This window comes from Vidua macroura, chromosome 9 (genome assembly GCF_024509145.1).
Source record: "Vidua macroura isolate BioBank_ID:100142 chromosome 9, ASM2450914v1, whole genome shotgun sequence".
In the NCBI taxonomy this organism is placed as follows: domain Eukaryota; kingdom Metazoa; phylum Chordata; class Aves; order Passeriformes; family Viduidae; genus Vidua; species Vidua macroura.
In genome coordinates, this window is record NC_071579.1 from 32,662,953 (window position 1) to 32,680,496 (window position 17,544).

The 17,544-nt window shown below is 50.4% G+C and overlaps 1 long non-coding RNA gene across 3 annotated transcripts; it reads right to left on the bottom strand.

The window, feature by feature from the left end:
- Nucleotides 1–7,477: 7,477 nt before the first annotated feature.
- Nucleotides 7,478–11,102, bottom strand: LOC128811506 (uncharacterized). Of its 3 annotated transcripts, none has more exons than XR_008438364.1 (4): nt 11,028–11,102; nt 8,898–8,984; nt 7,776–7,889; nt 7,478–7,653 (listed from the first exon to the last, which is right to left on the bottom strand). It is a non-coding gene; the product is annotated as an uncharacterized LOC128811506 (long non-coding RNA). The 3 variants fall into 3 exon arrangements; XR_008438365.1 differs by lacking the exon at nt 11,028–11,102 and adding an exon at nt 9,147–9,172; XR_008438366.1 differs by lacking the exon at nt 11,028–11,102 and adding an exon at nt 9,039–9,162 and having other exon boundaries at nt 8,898–8,924.
- Nucleotides 11,103–17,544: the final 6,442 nt, after the last annotated feature.

Sequence of the window (17,544 nt, forward strand, 5' to 3'; positions counted from 1 at the left end):
CTGGGACAGCCCTGTCACGGGTACTGCAGCACTGCCAGGCACTGCCAGGCATGGAGGGGACAGTCCTGGGACAGCCCTGTCACAGGCACTGCAGCACTGCCAGGCACGGAGGGGACAGTCCTGGGACAGCCCTGTCACGGGCACTGCAGCACTGCCAGGCACTGCCAGGCACAGAGGGGACAGTCCTGGGACAGCCCTGTCACGGGTACTGCAGCACTGCCAGGCACTGCCAGGCATGGAGGGGACAGTCCTGGGACAGCCCTGTCACGGGCAGTGCAGCACTGCCAGGCACTGCCAGGCACGGAGGGGACAGTCCTGGGACAGCCCTGTCACGGGCACTGCAGCACTGCCAGGCACAGAGGGGACAGTCCTGGGACAGCCCTGTCACAGGCACTGCAGCACTGCCAGGCACTGCCAGGCACAGAGGGGACAGTCCTGGGACAGCCCTGTCACGGGCACTGCAGCACTGCCAGGCACTGCCAGGCACAGAGGGGACAGTCCTAGGACAGCCCTGTCACGGGCACTGCAGCACTGCCAGGCACTGCCAGGCACGGTGGGGACAGTCCTGGGACAGCCCTGTCACAGGCACTGCAGCACTGCCAGGCACTGCCAGGCACAGAGGGGACAGTCCTGGGACAGCCCTGTCACGGGCACTGCAGGTGTGGAGCAGCCAGACCAGCTGGGAATGAGGCACTGGGGTGTGTCTGGAGGAATTGCTGCTGTCACTGGGCACCAATTAAGCCCTATTTGAGTTACTTTGCAGATTTCCTACATAAGCCCAGCACCTCTGTACAGTCCTGGCTGGAAAAACCTGCACATTTACCACCTGCTTTGTGCCAAGATCACAGAAATGCCCAAGCTGAAGAACAGCAGAATTAAAAGAATCACTGGAGCATGTTAATCAGTTAAAATGCTTTTGTGCTGCAAGAAGCAATGTACACTGCCTGCACCTGAGTGATTGGGTACACAAACCTCCACGACACCTTTTTAAGCTTCATTTAGATTTTATTATTTAAGGACCTTCAGCATTTCCATTTAGTCACCCTTTACCATGTTGCAAGAAAATTATTTTTCTCTTCTCCTTTCAAAGACCTCGATGCAGGCTCTTTTTCTCCAGCAGAGATGATCTCAGCAGTCAGGTTTATCCTCAGCTCCCAGGGTCTAAGTTGAAGAGGAGCTTTGCCAGCTGGCACAGGGACTGTGGGGTCTGCCAGGTACAGAAACCAGGCCCTGGCTAATTCCTGCAGGGCAGCATCAGTTGTTGTGATGGTTCCTGAAGCTGCTGTACCCTTGGCTCCTGCAATCCACTCCAAATGTACCACCCTACCAAGGGGCAAAGGCATCGTGTTCTTCCTGGGCACAGTGAGGTGCTGCTGGCCACACTGCTGTGACCCATCCCACACTGCTGTGACCCGTCCCACACTGCTGTGACCCATCCCACACTGCTGTGACCCATCCCACACTGCTGTGACCCGTCCCACACTGCTGAGCCCCCATCCCACACTGCTGTGACCTGTCCCACACTGCTGTGACCCATCCCACACTGCTGTGACACATCCCACACTGCTGTGACCTGTCCCACACTGCTGTGACCTGTCCCACACTGCTGTGACCCATCCCACACTGCTGTGACCTGTCCCACACTGCTGTGACCTGTCCCACACTGCTGTGACCCATCCCACACTGCTGAGCCCCCATCCCACACTGCTGTGACCTGTCCCACACTGCTGAGCCCCCATCCCACACTGCTGTGACCTGTCCCACACTGCTGAGCCCCCGTCCCACACTGCTGTGACCTGTCCCACACTGCTGAGCCCCCGTCCCACACTGCTGAGCCCCCATCCCACACTGCTGAGCTCCTGTCCCACACTGCTGTGACCCATCCCACACTGCTGTGACCCATCCCACACTGCTGTGACCCCATCCCACACTGCTGTGCCTCTGTCCCATCCCGAGGAGGGGCTCTGACCCCCTGCCCCATCCCGAGGAGGGGGTCTGTGCCCCAGCTTCATCCCGAGGAGGGGGTCTGTGCCCCAGCCCTGGCCCTGGCACACAGCAGTGCCCACCTGCAGTTTCTGCTGCAGGCAGGAGCTCAGCAGCTCAAAACAGTTAATTCCATAATCATCCTTCCCATCACACCAGCCCCATTAGCATAAGGAAATGGAAAAGAAATCAAAATGTGGAGAAGAATTTTCTAGGAAACAGATTTTCCCTTCCCTTAGGAATTAAGGAACAATAAAAGAGCCCGTGACAGCAGCTCTGCCTCACCCCTGCACACAGCTCCTGTGCAGAAACAGTGCTCACAGGACTCAGTGAGACATTTCATCTTCTTCCTTGGCAAGGGCAAATTTCTTAATAGGTTATAAGCTTGACTCCCAATAACAGATAAAACAGACTAACCATTTTTTTCTTTGACACCTTTTCCAATTATATTTTTAAAGCTTCTTTGGATTCATTACATCCTGTAATCCTGCCAATTTGCATCGTTTACTGCCATGCCTTCCCCTTGGAGGCAACCCTCCCTCGCACATTCACCGCTGTCAAAGGTACAGAAATCAGAAACATTCAGATCAACTCACCAAAATGGTTTACGAGGCGTTTCCCCGTCCAGTTTATTTTTGTTGTATGCAATGAAGAGTGACCAGGGAGAAACATCAATAAAATGTCATTGTACAAAAGCTTCTCCACGCAGCTGTAATAATTTACTCTCTGGGCTGTGTTGTGCTCTCACCCTGCCCCGTTCTGGGAAATTACCTCTGCTTTGATGTAGGCACTCAACAAATGAAAAGCAGTAAATCAGGGACCCGAGAAGGCCACGGGCTGCACCTTGCATGGCACAGGGCAGTTAATAAAGATCACTCACTCCTAATTGCAGACGACTTCTCGCAGCTCCAGAACCACTGCTCCGGATATGCTACCTGGGAGATGGCAAAATCAGGGGCTCATTTTGTCATTTTGTTTTATTTTGTCACCCAGACACAGCAATTAATAACTGCAAACAGCTATGTTAATTTAGCATTGGTGGCTACTACCAGCCCTAACTCTTTAAGGTTAAAATGAAATTAAACACCTTAATAGATTGGAAAGAAAAAATTTAAATGCTATTGACAATCTTCAAGTTCCCCAATGCCAAACACAAATTATGGGCATGACCTCTTTCTCTTTTTATTAATTGAATGCTGAGCTTAAAGCACAGTCCTGGTAAATACTTCCAAAGTCACTCCAGCGCCAGTCCTGAACAGCCTGTGTCGAGGTAAAAGCCAAGAAATCAAGTGGTCACTGCTCCTTTTGGGCTCACTGGGGTTCATGCCAATTCCATGCTCAGTGTTTAATTGCAGCAAGGTCATGATTTATGTATTTATTAATGCAGCTGTTAAGTGGCTGGAGTGTGACAGGCAATCGTAGACCAGATGAAATACTTACTCTGTACTTTAGGATTGGAGATAGGGAAGAAAATACTTTATTTCATTCCTGTGGTTGATCCCCATCATTTCCACCCCAAAATCACAACATATTTCTGGATTGTCCTCACACAAAGGATGGATTGTCACCCTGTGTGCAAGGGAACACCGCCCCTCTCTCCAGGATTTTGAGGAAAAGCTTTCAAGCAGATGGGAATTCTCTTTTTCCCCCAATAACTTTCTAGAATTAGAGTTTTGTAGAAGCAAGGAGTTAGACAATTTCTAATTGCCTCAAAAGTCATTAAAAATGACAATACTTCCTTGTGCTTGTTTTTACTTGCTGATTGATTTCTGCCTTTTAAGATGACAAATCTTGACATTTCAAAAAGAATATTCATAAGGGTTAAGATGATGAATCACAAAAGCTGAGTTTTGCAGTTGTAAAATACCTGTCCAAGGGCAACACTCACCCATAACCATTGAAAGAACATTTAAAATCACGGAGTGGTTTGGTTTGAGAGGGACCTTAAAGATCCCCCAGTGCCACCCCTGCCACGGGCAGGGACACCTTCCACTGGCCCAGGCTGTCCAGCCTGGCCTTGGGCACTGCCAGGGATGGGGTGGATGGCTGGGTGTTCTGCCCCTCCTGGGAATGTGCCTGGAGATTCCTCCCTGGTGTGGGGACACCCCTCAAGGTCACTCCTCGAGGCTGAGCAAAAGAGATTTACCCTCAGACATCAGCATAACTTCAATATCTACTTGATAATTATTAAGCTGCCTTTGAAATTACTGATTTAATAAGTAGTGCACTATAATTGTAGTTATAACTACCTATATTGTGTAGCAGATAATTCTGATTAAGGTCCTTTATTCTAATAATTATAATAATCAATTGAAATAACTAAATCATTTTGCATATATCTAGTTTGCCATCCTTAATCCTGCAGGACAGATTTGTAGAGAGGTTCAATTGCACTTGTATAGTCCTTTAAATAAACCATTGACCAAGCCTGGGACTAGAATTAGATCCAGCCAGACCCATACACCTCTCTGAGAAGGAGTTTAGGAGGCAGGGGGTCCTTTCTGCACCTTGGGGCTAAACGGGAGAGCATCTCTGACAAACAGTGTGAAGTCTCTGTTCTTCCCTTGGCAGCGCTGCTCCACCCCAGCACCAGGGACCCCTCAGCCCCAGCTCTGCCCCTCTCATGGGGTGCTGGGTGGTGAGGACAGCTCCCAGCCTGGCTGCATCCCTCCCTCCTGTGGCCCAACACCTGGCCACTCCTATTTCTAGAGAAGAAACATCCCTACAGAAAAAATGCATTTCTGCTTTGAACGATGAGAGCCAAAGCAGTTTGTTTCTTTGTTTTCCTCCCCCACAGGCCTGGATTCTGCACAGGCTGGGGAGTGGCAGCTGACACCTCAGGCTCTGCAGGGTCAAACAGGCTTCCCAAAAGAGCACCTTGTTCCCTGAGCAGTGAGCTCAGGAGAGCTGTCCAGGGGCAATGCAGCCTCCTTCCTGCAGCTGGAGTCTCTCCTGGATTCCTGGGGAAAGGCAGCTTGGGACAGGCTGTGTCTGTAAGGGCACGGTGTGGGGGTGTGGGTGGGAGAGGCCGTGGTGACTCTGCTCTGTGGGTACCTGAACAATCCCAGCTTTTTTAGGAGCATCCCATGGGACAGCACGGCTCCCTCAGCCCTGGGAGCTTCCCTGGGACCATCCCACGGGACAGCACGGCTCCCTCAGGCTTCTGCAGGACCCTTATTCATCCTGCACCTGGCCCCAGTGTCCCAGCCCAGACCCTGCCCACTGTGCACCCCATGTTGTGATGAAAACATGACCAGAAGCACCTTCCTGGGACAGGGCTGGACCAGAAGCACCTTCCTGAGAGAAGCTCAGAGCACAAATTGTGACAGAGCAGCTGGGGTGACCAACAGACAGCAGACAAGATTATCACGAGCAGCTCAGTCAGCACAGCCAATCCATAAACACCCCCTGGCTCTCCAAACTGAAGAACAGCGACACAAGCACAGCCCTGGGGACACCTCACTTTTAATCATGCAAGTTCCTTCCTGTCTCTCCCCTGGCCTCAGCCGTGTCCCGCTGTGGCAGCCAGGCGCTCCTGGAAGCCATTGTTCATTGAGCACACAGCCCCCTTCCCTCATCCTCCCGCGTGGGGAACTGGAAATGGAGATAATTATAGGAAAAGGTTTTCAAACACACGGTTCCTAACTGACACATGCTCAGCTCTTGATGTGTTCTGTGCCTGTTCTCATTAAATTTTATACACAGCAAACCCGAACAAAAAGCTTGTGCAGTGTTAGGGAACAATGATTCCTTTTTGCCAGTAAAGAGGAGATTTATGGGGAAAATCACTTAAATCTGACAGTCACTGACATCAGTTCTTAGTTCATGAAAAGTGAGTGGGACCTGATGGATCCTCTTCTTTTCATCAGAAAGCTGCTGTTTTTCTTGTCTTGGCTGAGAGTGGGAAGTGAATAATGAGCATGTTGCTGATTAAAAAAACCCTTACCTTCAACTTTAGCCAAAATTCTTTGCACTTATGACATGAATCATTAAAAAAATTCTGATTACACACCCCAAAACATTTCATTAAAGAACATTTTTTCAAGCACCTTTTCTGGAAAAAAATCTAAGAAATATTTTCTGTGAGTGCAGCGGCCACAGCAGGGAGGCACAAAAGAGGCTGATTTTGAAAAGGTGCTCAAGGGAGGAGAGAGCTCCACCCTAGCACCAAGGCAGAGCAGTGCCTACACGCAGCACCAGAGGTTTGTTCAGAGCCCCTCGCTCACTCATGTGTCACACCTCTGGGGCAGCAGCCTGCAGCCTTCCCAAAACAAAACCTCATGCACGGTGCAGAGGCAGCTGGAGGGACGGGGTCTGAGCGAGGAAGGACAGAGCTCTGAGCCAGGGAAGAGCCTCTAACCACCCTTCTCCTGTGGGAATTCCCTCTAACCACCCTTCTCCTGCAGGAACTCCTCTAACCACCCTTCTCCTGCAGGAACTGTCTCTAACCACCCTTCTCGTGCAGGAATTCCCTCTAACCACCCTTCTCCTGCAGGAACTCCTCTAACCACCCTTCTCCTGCAGGAACTGTCTCTAACCACCCTTCTCGTGCAGGAATTCCCTCTAACCACCCTTCTCCTGCAGGAATTCCCTCTAACCACCCTTCTCCTGCAGGAACTGTCTCTAACCACCCTTCTCGTGCAGGAATTCCCTCTAACCACCCTTCTCCTGCAGGAACTCCTCTAACCACCCTTCTCCTGCAGGAACTCCTCTAACCACCCTTCTCCTGCAGGAACTGTCTCTAACCACCCTTCTCGTGCAGGAATTCCCTCTAACCACCCTTCTCCTGTGGGAATTCCCTCTAACCACCCTTCTCGTGCAGGAATTCCCTCTAACCACCCTTCTCCTGCAGGAACTCCTCTAACCACCCTTCTCCTGTGGGAATTCCCTCTAACCACCCTTCTCCTGCAGGAACTCCTCTAACCACCCTTCTCCTGCAGGAACTCCTCTAACCACCCTTCTCCTGTGGGAATTCCCTCTAACCACCCTTCTCCTGCAGGAACTCCTCTAACCACCCTTCTCCTGTGGGAATTCCCTCTAACCACCCTTCTCCTGCAGGAACTGTCTCTAACCATCCTTCTCCTGTGGGAATTCCCTCTAACCACTCTTCTCCTCCAGGAACACCTCTAACCACCCTTCTCGTGCAGGAATTCCCTCTAACCACCCTTCTCCTGCAAAACAGAGCACCTGAGGACTGCAATGCCAATCCCACCCTGGTGAGCAGCACTGTGCAGCTTTCTGGCACTGAGAGCTTTGTTTCACCTCCTTCTGAAGCTCTGCTGAGAGCCCTGACAGGAGCAGGCAGTCGCAGACAGCTGCTCCACCCTGGACCACCCTCTCCTCACAATCGGTGGGGAACAGACACACGGACGTGCTGCTTTCGAGTGATCCCTCCAGCCTGGTCCCAATTAAATAAAGGTCAGCTCCAGAGGCCAGACAGATGGAGGTTGGATGGGGAGAGAAATGAAAGCACGCTGTTTTCAGCACGGTGATTCCTCCCCATTTATTTCTGGCTGGTTTCTGAGCAATTTACTCGGAGCATGGACAGGAAGACAGCCAGGTCCAACTGGAACTGTTGGAACAGCAGCAGGAGAGGCTGATGCTGCTGGGTTGTGCTTTCTGACTGCATTCCTGGAAATGCTTTTTTGCAGGGGGAGCTCCGTTTCTTTCCTGTTATAATGACAAAATGTGCCAGACGAGTTGGATTTTTGTTAAATGATGTAGCGTATTCCGGCATACATTTATGTGGTAGGAACTCAAAACACTATCCCAGTTTTATGGGTGAAAACCACCTAAAACTCCAGTTTGGAAAGGTTGTGTTCAGGGTGGAGAGTCCAAGCTGGGCACTCCAGATTTCTCGGATCCCCTGGAGTATGAGCACTACCTTGGAAAGTCAAATCCAACCCCTGCCAATGGAGAAGAGAGAAAGGAGGGAGGAAAATGTCATTTATGGTCTGAATCCACCCTCCTGAATTCCCACACAGCACCCACCAGGGCATGGAAGATTCCTGCCCCTCCTGCCTCAGGACCGGCCCCTCTCCTGGGATGATTCTCCATTCCCATCACCTCGAGAGCGGAGCTCTCACCACTCCAAGTGCCACCAGCAACAGGGCTTTAATTGGCATTTTCCTTCGGTTTTACATGAGAAGCTTTTCAATAATTTTGTGCAGTATTTCAGCTCAACCAGGAGAGGGAATGTATAATTTATTTTGTTACTTGATAGAATTAGTTGTTCTTAGCTTGCTGTGCCAGTATAAACCTTGAATGCAATATTTTCTAGTGTCCTTTTTCCATGAGATTAGTAAATTTAATTTGAAATTCTGTATTCACAAGTAGTGCATTGGCTGAAGGCAAGCTGTAGAACAGATGACAAAGGTTATTACATTTTTTAAATTATATTTAAAATATGTTTAATAGCTGTGGAGAAAGGACTTTTATGAAAATGGAAATTGGCAGATTAAAGAATGTGTTTCACGAAGTTGTTTTAAAAACACATGAAGTTAGTTTTCCTGTCAGCCCTTAACGGGCCAGGGTCTGGTTCTCCAGACCAAAATCCTAATTTGGACTGGGATTTCACTGAATTCACAGTCATATTCTATAAACTGATTCCAAACACAGATATAAAACATACAATGATTACTAATGATCAGCAATTCTCAAACACAGCTTTAGGTGTTCTTTTTTCTTGTCACCAACCTTAAAACTTAAGTTGTATTCAAAACTTAAGTTGTGTTCAACCCAAAATTTAGGCTTTTCAGAGCTGAATTCTGCCTTGGTCTGATACAGTCATGTCAACAGGCAAAACCACCTCCACACTGGGAATTTACAGCCTGATCACCCAGTCCTCAACGAGTGGGAGTTTTCTGCGAGTAGGACTGAGACTGGAGGGCTTGCTGTATAAAAATAGAGCTCACCCACTCCTCCTTGGGCTTCTGCTGCTCCTGAAAAGAGCAAATAGAAGTAAAAGGTGATGTTTGCTGCTGAAGTCGGCACCGGTGCAACTGAAAATGCAAAAGAATAGGACGTGATTCAGGAGGCGGCTTGCTGGTTCCCACCTCGTTTTCAAAACACTTCACTTTCCCATTTGAGAATGAATGTAAGAGGGAGTAAGTGCCCAGAGAAAGTCTCAGCTCCCCACACAGAGGTGATGCAGTGACACACACCCTGCCAGTGCAGTGCAGCGCCCACCCCAGCCCCCAGCCCTCATTCAGGGCCGAGCCCACCACAAACCCCCCAGCAATCGTGCCCTCACAAAGGGCTTTGTCCTTCGTCACTGTCAGGCTGGCACCCAAAATTACAGGTGTCACCACTTAGAGCCTGTGAAGAAGAAATGTGCAATTTTAGGGCAGAGCAGATGGGTGCCCTGGCTGTTAGAAACTGCTCCTGCTTCTCTAAAGGCTCCTAGTGTTTAATTATGCAAATGACTCGAATGATTGTGTGTTTTGTAGCATACCAGTATCTGCTCAACTTCCCAGCCCCTGGGATGACTCCTAGGGAACACAACATGAAGTGGGCACCTCTGAGATCCCTGTCCTGGCCACTGCGTGTTCACAAAGAACCCCAGGGACTATGTCCTTTCTTCTTGGGATAAGCAGTGAAAGAAGTGGAAAGTTTCAATCTAGTCCCAAACAACTGACTTATCCTCCTCAAATTGAAAAGCTTTTAAATTTTAAGGGGGTGGAATCCAAAGGAAAGCGCTGGTTCAGTCTGGAAAGCCACCCTAAATAGCTGAACCTAAAGAACAGTCACAAACATGTGCATCCCACATAGTCTGTAACCTTATAAATTGTCTATTGGAATTTACATAAATTTCCATTTTCTTCGTCAACTTTATAGTACATGTTAAGCTTAAATTATAGTTTCTTTTTAAGCATTGTCTGAGCCAAATGCTGCTATCAATTGATTCATATAATTACCACTTTCCTCTCTAATTATTTGTGGGAGTAAGGTACAGCAGGAAGGGTACTTTTAAGTGATAACGCAAAACATTTCCTACTTGTCTGCACCTAATTCATAAAAAGGTCATACGAAGGTTTTACAGCTGAACTCAATTAAGGATTAAAATTCACACAAGTAGTTCCAAGCAAATCCAGGGACGTTTCCGTCTTTAACATCCAGAAATCCGTTTGCACCAGGCTGGAGAGGCTCTGCCAGCTTTGGCTGAAGGAGAAGGTGTCCTTTGCTCTCAGTGCTGCAGGGGCCCAGGCCAGATCCTTGTCCCCTCACAGGGACCCTTCCTCCCCAGGCACAGAGGGCTCGGGGGGGTCTCATCACCCACGAACCCGAGTGTCCAGTGCAACCCCATCCAGCCTGGCACCTCAGCCTTCTCCTCCCTGCAAACACTTCCAGCATATCAGAAACAAAATTGCCCAAAGTTACAGCCAGTTAGGAGTTATGCTAATGAGAGAAGGTACAAGAAACTAACTGTTTTTAAATTAGCTTTTTAAAAGCCCAAAAATCCACAATCAATAAAGAAAATTTCCAGCTAGGAGGAATGCATGACAATGCTATCTTCTCATACTGATTATTTTCCCATTTCAATAGGTAAGAAAAGCTTCAGACATCACCACAAAATCCCTGGCAGGAAAGACTTTGAAGGAAGATCAGATCCACATAGCTTGAATTTCAAACCTGTAAAGGCCTGGCAAGAAAAGTCATAAAAATAAGTAATTTTTATGTTTTACAATCCCAGGCAGATGTCAGTGGTGCAACAGCCCCAGAATCAAACCAGCATTTCAGATGGTCCAGCCAAATGACCCAAATCAGTTGGCATCAAACTTGGACAGTGTGTGCAATGTTGCTACATAATTAAATTCAAAGTGCTAAAAAGGTAAAAATACGCTTGATGTTGATCAGCACCACTTTTGAGGTTAAACAGCCCTGTTTACATTTGATATTCTATGTCTGGATGGAAAAAATCCTGGAGAACTGGCATGTACTTCGTTTTATTATGAAATTGCTTTGGATGAGGATCTTTATAAATGAGATTCCCCCAAAAATAGGGTTTGGCAGTGGGTATGACTGGGGGAGAGGAAGGTTATTACCAGGGTTCCCCAGTGCCCCAGGTTTGGTGCTATTTGAATTTTCCATTAAGAGCCTGAGAGTGGAAACGGGCACTGACAGAGCTCCCTGGGGGCAGGACTGCACTGGGGGGACACAGCCACCCCCAGGGATCTGAGGGGACACAGCCACCCCCAGGGATCTGAGGGGACACAGCCACCCCCAGGGATCTGAGGGGACACAGCCATCCCTGGGGCCTGAGGGGACACAGCCACCCCTGGGATCTGAGGGGACACAGCCATCCCTGGGATCTGAGGGGACACAGCCACCCCCAGGGATCTGAGGGGACACAGCCATCCCTGGGATCTGAGGGGACACAGCCACCCCCAGGGATCTGAGGGGACACAGCCACCCCTGGGGCCTGAGGGGACACAGCCACCCCCAGGGATCTGAGGGGACACAGCCATCCCAGGGCCTGAGGGGACACAGCCACCCCCAGGGATCTGAGGGGACACAGCCATGCCCAGGGCCTGAGGGGACACAGCCATCCCTGGGGCCTGAGGGGACACAGCCACCCCCAGGGATCTGAGGGGACACAGCCATCCCTGGGGCCTGAGGGGACACAGCCATCCCTGGGGCCTGAGGGGACACAGCCAGCCCCAGGGATCTGAGGGGACACAGCCATCCCTGGGGCCTGAGGGGACACAGCCATGCCCAGGGCCTGAGGGGACACAGCCACCCCAGGGATCTGAGGGGACACAGCCATCCCTGGGATCTGAGGGGACACAGCCATGCCAGGGCCTGAGGGGACACAGCCATCCCAGGGCCTGAGGGGACACAGCCATCCCTGGGGCCTGAGGGGACACAGCCATGCCCAGGGCCTGAGGGGACACAGCCACCCCCAGGGATCTGAGGGGACACAGCCATGCCCATGGCCCTGAGGGGACACAGCCATCCCTGGGGCCTGAGGGGACACAGCCATCCCTGGGATCTGAGGGGACACAGCCATCCCTGGGGCCTGAGGGGACACAGCCATCCCTGGGATCTGAGGGGACACAGCCATCCCTGGGATCTGAGGGGACACAGCCATCCCTGGGGCCTGAGGGGACACAGCCATCCCTGGGATCTGAGGGGACACAGCCATCCCTGGGACCTGAGGGGACACAGCCATGCCCAGGGATCTGAGGGGACACAGCCATCCCTGGGATCTGAGGGGACACAGCCATCCCTGGGATCTGAGGGGACACAGCCACCCCCAGGGACCTGAGGGGACACAGCCATCCCTGGGACCTGAGGGGACACAGCCATCCCTGGGATCTGAGGGGACACAGCCATCCCTGGGGCCTGAGGGGACACAGCCACCCCCAGGACCTGAGGGGACACAGCCATGCCCATGGCCCTGAGGGGACACAGCCATCCCTGGGGCCTGAGGGGACACAGCTATGCCCAGGGATCTGAGGGGACACAGCCATCCCTGGGATCTGAGGGGACACAGCCACCCCCAGGGCCCTGCAGGGACACAGCCATCCCTGGGATCTGAGGGGACACAGCCACCCCCAGGGCCCTGCAGGGACACAGCCATCCCTGGGGCCTGAGGGGACACAGCCATCCCTGGGGTCTGAGGGGACACAGCCATGCCCAGGGATCTGAGGGGACACAGCCATCCCTGGGGCCTGAGGGGACACAGCCACCCCCAGTCCCCCGGGCTCCCCCAGCAGCCCTGCTCACAGCTGTGGGCGCTGCTGTTGCAGCAGCAGTTGGGAATTGTACGTGGAGGTTTTCCCTGGCCCACAGGCATTCAATTCCTGGGGCTGGTTTGCTTTTTGCATGAGCCAGCTGAGGGTGGGCACAGAGGAGATGTACTGCAGCAAGAGATAATGCTTGTCTGCTTGGATCACCTTCAAAAGTTGAAGTTGGATTTAAAAAAAAAACAACTCCACAAACTTGGATTTGAATTCACATTTATTCATCTCATTTTTTAATATGAATATTTTTCTCTGGTGTATTACAAAAAGCTTCCTTACACATATCTTATTTCACAGTCCTCTAAAATTCCCGAGCATCCTGAACAGAAGTTCTGATTTGCTTTAATCCTTCAAAATAAAACAGAATTTAAGATGGTCTGAAATGCTTAGCCAAGTCTGCTGAAAAGGATAACACGACGTTTTTGTGAGACCTTACGAGAGCACCAACACAGAAATGGCAGACATTTGTTGTTGCTGGCTTTCTCTCAAGTGTAACAGTGGACTTCCGAGCCAAACAGTAAGAAGATACATCCAATGCTGTGTTTTTTCTTTAGTCTGTCTACTGACAAAGGGGTTTTTTTTAGTCAAGGATCCAGGTCATCTTAGCACTGATAAGTTATTTCCATCAGTCCCTGTTTCCTCATTCCTGTAAAGCCAGAAAATGCAGAATTCTGACAAACATGGCCAAAACACGCCAAAGCCTGAGAGCCCCTGGTGTTTCAGAGCTCACTCACACGTCACCTCTCCCAGAGCGGGCTGGTTCCTGAGGACTGCAGGTCGCAGGGCTGGAGTGCTCAGAGACTGAACAGGTTGTCTCCACTGGCTGTTGTTGACTTGCCGAGGCCAAACACAACAAACCTCCTAATATCCTCTGGGACACCTGGGCTGGCTATTCCTGACCACCCGCCGCCTCCTCATCCTGCATTAATCTGCAGGAGGAGGAGGTGGTCACAGTCTGACTGCGCTTGGTCTGTGCAGTGTTCCTCAAGTGATAAATTACTGCTGAGCCAATACCCGACACATCCAGGCTGCAGAAGGTGGATTCAGACGTTGTCCCCCTGCTAATGACGCAGTTTGTTCCATCCAGGACTCACCGTTCTCACCCCAACAGTTTGCCAGGTATCAGCTTTTCATTTCCTCCAGAACCACTCCTGGTCACTACAGCCCAGTCTCAGGAAACACAAGAAGCATGCAATTAAATTCTCATTGTGGCCTTGTTCCAGCTCCTGCCTCTAATTTATTACCACCCTGGAGTCCTGCACGGGCTCCGCTCTCCGGACGCCCACCTTCTGCCTGTCCCTCCGGTTTAGGGGGGAGCAGCAGCTGCCCAAAGCCTCCCCTGTTGCTCTGCCATCTGCTCTGAAAGGTTTGGTCTGCAAACATGGGAATAAAGCTCCGTGCCCTTGTTTCAAGTTGCAGGAAAACAATCAGCTTCCTTCAAAGCCTAAATAATGGATTTGAATTTAGGTCTGATATAGATGTGAGGCTGGCCGGCCCTCATGGAGAATTGCTCTAGCCCACTACAGAGAGACTTCACCTCTGAAGTGCCCTGACCACATCTCATAGCAATGGAGACAGGATGAGACCCCGGTGCCGTGCCCAGAATGGGATGAGCACCCTGTGCATGTCCTTGCTCACACAGAACCATGCATGGATTTGTCCACACACAGGACAGTCATCCCAGCCTTGTTTGAAAGCAATCCCTGAAAGAGGATGTAAGCCCACAGCAAAGGATTTTGGCCCCATGATTAGAATGAACAAACTGGACACAGTCAGAGCCTGCAAGCACAGCGGCTTCACTGCAATCCAGGCAGGTCCTGTGGGATGGCAGCCCCAGAGCAGCGCTGAGGCCACAGCAGCCCCACACCCAATGATGCTCCTGGGACCTACCCAGGAGTTTGGGCCCCAGCACAGCTGGGAGTCTGCTTGTTGCAAGGTCAGGGAACACGGGACAACCCGGGTCTTGGTAGGAAGGGCTCATGGGATCTACCCCAGCCACATCCCAAACAAAACAAGGTACTTGAAATTCTAGCTTTATTTCAGACACCACAGTGTATCAGATCAGGGAATAATAAAAATTAGTTTTAAACTTTTCCAAACAAAGTCAAAATTTACCAGCTGCAGAAGATGACTGTGATTCTCTTCTTTCCCATCATTTCACAGCTACAGGTGGCATTAGGCTGCTTTTGTGTTTTCCTCTCTTGGACAGGAGCTGCAGAAGCAGCTCCGCTGGTGGATTCCTCCACCCACATCCCACCAGCTGTGGCTCGGAGATGAAGTTCCACAAACCCATACTACACACCAAAGTCACACAAGCTGCTGTGTGGAAATTCAGATCAGCACTAGCAGAATGCTGCCAGCCTCGTTTCAGGACTAACTCTTCCCCAAGCCTAAAGAGCCTCGGTTTCAATAACCTAAACCCCACACAACTCAAGTGCCATATTAATCTCATAAATCATTTTCCACACCCCAGGTTCCTGGATGCATAGAAGCATTTGTTATCATCCCACTTTGCTGGCCTGCCCCATTATTCCTGTAACACCCTGCCCTGGGCACTCTCTCCTCCCAGCATTGCATGGGAGTGCTCAGCACATGCCATGAAATATTAAAGGAGAGAGCCACAATGATTTCAGGGATCTAGGAAGCCCCATCAGTAATGAGGCAGCACCAGAGCTGCTTTCTCAGCCTGAGCCCTGCCAAGCTCCATCCTGGCTCTTATGGAGAAGCCTTTTGGAGTGAGTCAGCTTTTCCTGGTAATTACTGGGAGGTTTTGTGTTCCAGTAAGCAGAGCCATCTCTGCAGAAACACATGCACTTTAGTGCAGGAGGACATGTGGGAATGGTTATTGCTCCACCAAGCAATAGGTCCCTGCTGGGACCATCTCCAGTCCTGCCCTTACAGAGCTCTCTGGAAACTGAAGCTCCGCTGTAGTTCTAGCAGAGAGCCCTGCTGGTGCCACAGGGATTGTGATACCAGACACCTCATCTGCCCAGGAGAAGCAGCAGCAGGAGTGTGAGAAGAAAGACAGTGAGAACCTTCATGGGTGAACTTAAAATATTCTCACAGTATCTAAATCACATTTTGAAGGCTGAAGGAAAAATACTTTAATTCTCTTTGAACTGAGGCCATGCACCCACCTGAGTCCCAGGTCCCCACACGTTGACTGTGTGGCCATGCAGAGGCCCCACAGCTGCCACTGCCCAGCACCTCCTCCCACACCCTTTACAGCCTCCTGGAGGAAACTCTGGCCCCACAGCTGCGCCTGCTGGGCTGTTCCATGGAGCTCTGCTCTCAGGAGAAGCCCCTTCCCCTGCCTGGATCTCCTGCCCTGTCCGTGGCCAACCGTGGCACTGTCACCTCCCCTCCACAGAGCCCAGGAGTGACGTTTGCTGGTCCAGGGGTGGTTTTCAAGCACATTGCTCCCACAGTCTGTGTCCTCACAGCACAAGAAACCCTCCACTTGGAGAAAGTGTCCTGGGCCTGAAGGCTTTGCCTCTCTGCTGCAGACAATGAGGCAAAGTGTTCTGTCCCTGTTGCATTTTAATTCCATTATAATCGATTTTTATAAAGCACTATTAAAACACAGAGTTGCATTACTTATTTCTGAGATGTTAGCAAGTGCTTCCTTCAATCCTTTCTGCAAAGGGAACTTTTGTAATCTTCCAGATTTCCATGTTTCTGTCCAACTGGAAGAAGAAGAGGCAGTGCAGTGCTGCTTTTGAGGGTGCTCCTCTGCCAGCTCTGAGTCGCTGCTGCCTCATTCCCATTCTCCTCCAGCTGTGCCGTTCATAAAGGTGCAGATATGACATTATTTCACAGAAATTCATTGGGTAACTGAACAGCCTCCGAGCATTGCAAATAAAGGCGTGTATTTGACTTTCAAAACCAGTTCCAGACGTACTGTGTTCCTATACAGCCTATCTTCCTTTTTCATATTGATGTCTTTCCTTTTGCATTTCCTGTTTGAATTATTGCTGTGCCTGAGACATGATTTACATTTAGTATAGCTCAGAACAACAAAATGTAACATTATGTTATACAAGGCTAATCCTTCCTTATACAAACCTAATTCCAAGGAGTGGTGTGCACTGGCTGATCCAACATGATCTAGGAAGGCAGATTGTTAGATTTAAACAAGTCCCAGGTAGGAATTTGTTACGGGTGACAGTCCCTGAGCTGTTAGACATACACTTGAAACACACTCCTAATGACAGCATTATGATCATGAAATGATGTTTAAGGAGTAGCTGACATTCTGTGGCTGTGCTTTATGTTCCCTGGAATAGCGGGGCTTTAATCACAGGGAAAACTGGAAAGAATTTCACTTTCACCTGTTGCTTGTGCTGCCACGTGCTGAAAGAAGAGCTACATGGAGAGATGATATTACGTAAATATACTGGGAAAAGGCAGAATCATAGAATGGGATAACAGGATCATACTGCCATGCTCTCCTGAGGATTCCCCTCATCTGAGAGAGAGGAGAAGGGTGCTCAGCAGAGCAGCAGCACCTTCATGTCTTGTGCAAGGAGAGCAGCACCCACCTTTGGGTGGGGCCTTTGAGGCTCCCACCATATCCCTGGTCAGAGGCATCCGTCAGGCCAGACTGGGATGCTGGAGGGCAATTTTTCCCTCAGACCTTGCAGGTGCTGCTCCACAGCCTCCTTTGATGGGGTTCTATGATTTTGAGCTAAACAATAATTGGGTCTTCTTGTAGGAAAGCTGAAACACCGGTGTAAGGGAAACTTCTGCCAGGTTTCCCTTACCAAGACCATCTTTTTCCTCCCTCAGCCACGTAGCTGGGAATGGGGAGTGGAGG